We start from the raw sequence: 3435 nt of genomic DNA, 5'->3' as shown, positions 1-3435 counted from the left end.
AGAAATAGTGGGAGGTGTGAAAATGGATATAAACTTGATTGTGATTGGTTTATAGTTGTCTAAAGTATAATAGTACTTGACTATTATTAAGAGTTTGTAATTAAATTGTTAAAGAACTCAAGCTCTTCAAACGTTAAAATTCTATGTTGTGTGACATTCTAAAGAATAGTCTTTGAATGTTGGTTTCGTCAACCTAGCATAAAATAGTTATATGTTGGGAGTTGTCCATCATTGTCTTTTATGAGAACAAGCTAAGTAACTAAGCATATGGACAAGTTGATGAAACAAAAAGGGAAATAAGTTCAAAATGAGTCACAACATATGATTTAACAACAAGACAATCCAAATTCAACATCTCATGTAACAATATTGCTCTATGTAGTTTTAATAAAGAATTATATCAACCACCTAGAAGGAATGGTTGAGTTTCTATATCCTTAGTAGGAGCCATGCTTCCACTAAAGACTTGGATAATTCTTATATGACTACATTAAAGGTCTTAGTATGACTAAAACTTGAAGTATGGTGTATGACACCATATAATTTAAATGAATAAACTTAATGAAACAAGTCACACATTTCAAATGGAATTACTTGAGAATGAATTCTTTTGTGTGTGATTCCTTTAAGTTAGTGGGAGCAATATGCATTCAAATCAAGAAAATATAATTGTTATTTTTGAATGAATGCTAAGTTACAACAAGGCCAGTGGGAGTGATGTCATAATTTGAGCAACAAGATGTGAATAAAGTCTATTCGATAGACTTGATAAAACATAGATGTTACTCGAGAAATGACAAAACATGACATGGTCAATTTTGAAGTATAGACTTGAAATTGGACCTGTTGATATAGCAAGGGTATCTCAATAATGTTATATGGGAATTAAATCTCAAATGTTGTAGATTTAAGAAAGCATTTTCCTATGTGATAGAAAAACATTTTCATAACCCTTATAATGAATGTGTCACAAAATCACAAAAGGGACACATGTATGGACTTGTGAAGTAGATATCCAAAGGTGAAGAACCACAGAGTTTGTCACTTTAAAGATATTACTCTATATCCCAGGATCAGAACCAAAGCAACTGACAGAGTATTATTGCCTTTAAGAAAGAAACATCAGAGTGGGACTCTGGAAGCATGCATTCACTTAGGTTATTAACCAAAGTGAAAAATAAGCCATTTTAACAAATGGAACTTCATAATGGATGAAGTACTAATCATATGAATGTATTGTTAGTATTGTACTACAATGGTCTCAAGGTTGGAGCAAAGTTTGTATAAAGTATACAAACGAAATATATGACGATATATTGTTTTAGAAACTACTTCAAAAGGTGTTTTGAATGAAGGGGTTCTTATAGAACCAATGATTGAATCCAAACCATAAGGTCGTTAGTAGGATACTACGACTTAATGGGGCAATAGCTCAAGCCATGGAATCAAGGTCTCATCGAAGTATTCGAACACAAGAAAGAGACATCATAAAATGTTTTGGAAACATTTGATAAGTAAATCCCTTTTAAATAAAAAGGATTAATACATAACCAAGTTAACCTACGAGCATAAGCTCTCTCAACAAGCATGTATAAGATACACTAGTGATTGACTTTAGTGCAAGTGGGAGATTGTTGGAAATATGCCCTGAAAGTCAATCTTTGGAAGAAACCTTTCAGGACAAATGAATCGATGTATAGATGACTCTTATACATCAAATGGCAAAGATACTAATTAGGACTATCTCAATTAACGATATATGTCCTAAATAATGAATCCATGGACAATGGATTGATTGAAGAAGTAATCTAATGATGTTAGACTACAGAGACCTTCTTCACATAACCATTATGTCCAAAAGGTTCCTGGTCATTGGATTGTCGGAGGGAAACTGACAATGCTAATCCCCGGCAACGGCGCCAAAATTTGATATGATATTAACTAGCACTCAAATTAACCCTCTTTTTATCAATTGTAGTAAGTATGTAAGTAGGGATCGTTCTAGACCGGGGATTAGGAGGGATTGCTAAATCACTTGAAAACTGACTCAAAAACGTAAAAACAAAGTTTAAAACACTAAACTAGACTCAAAGAATGTAAAACTATAACTTAAAACACCAAAACAAACCAAAAGACTCAAAATAACACAAAAACACTCAAAACTGCCTTAAAACCACTTTCTGGGCAGTTTTGAACTCTAAACAAGATTTTGACGAAAATAGGTTTTAACTTGACTCAAAACACTTAAAAACACAAACTAACACACTCTCTAACTAATTTGACACTTGAAAACAAAGGGGGATTTGGTTTTTACGAAATTGAAAACAAAATATAAACTTGTAAATCAAAACAGATTTTAAAACGAATTTGGTTTAAATGAATGGATGGAAAGCTAGCTAAGGGGTTCATCTCCACACATGTTATACTTGCATTCAAAACGATTTCCAATTGCTTTTCAATAACCCATGAATTCTCAACGCCCCAAGTTAATTAGGTCCGCTTAAATTAACCTTCAGATTTTCCTAACGTTATTGAATTGGATGATTGCATACGACAACCCAAAGCATTCCCCACAAGTCCCCTACATGATTGCATAATAAAGATACAAGCAAGAATCATTAAGTTCTATGAAAACCATAAGCATTGACGAAGCACTTGTTACTATGATTGCATGAAACTTATGCCAAGAATTTACTTAACGCGATTGAGATCATCAACCTTTACTACTTATGAATATAAGTCCATAACGATTAGGTGAAATTTCCTTATATCCTAGCATCAAATTCATGCATGCAAATTAAGTGTCGACCCTCAACCAACATACACAAATTAGTTTTAATTCTTGTAGATAAGTAAATTGAATTCACAACTTATGAAACGCAATTAGAAGTAATCAAATCATATAGCAAGCATAAACATGGTTTCGAATCCCCCCCTAGCCAAGGGGGGGGTTTAGTTCCTCATACTCGCAAAGCAAAGATACATAAATTTAGAAATTAAAATCCAAAGAAAGAAAACACCTAGAACGCTCCAACTTGGCAGCAAGCGCATCCAAGAATTCTCCTTCCTCCTTGCTACGGCAGAGAACTTTAGAACAGGTTTTGGGTGGTATTTATGGTGTAGAATGGATGGGGAATGGTATGGAAAGGTGTAGGGTTGATGGGTGGTGCGGCTAGGGATGATTTTGGGCAGAAAATATGGAATATGGTGGTGGAAAGGTGCGGCAAAGAGAGCCTCTTTGTTTCTGACGTGAATGATGTATATGGGAGGTGATATATCCGGCCAAAAGGGTTTAATGAGTATATATAGGCACTTCAAAACCCTAGCAATCAGATTAGGGTTTCTAGAAGCCCAAATCCACCAGAAATTAGGTTAAAACAATCAGATTTTTAGTGGGAATAAGGCCTAAGGTGCGGCTAGGGTTAGGGTTTAGAG

The sequence above is a fragment of the Malus domestica genome, chromosome 01 (assembly GCF_042453785.1).
Source record: "Malus domestica chromosome 01, GDT2T_hap1".
Taxonomy (NCBI): Eukaryota; Viridiplantae; Streptophyta; class Magnoliopsida; order Rosales; family Rosaceae; genus Malus; species Malus domestica.
This window is presented reverse-complemented; position numbering follows the sequence as displayed.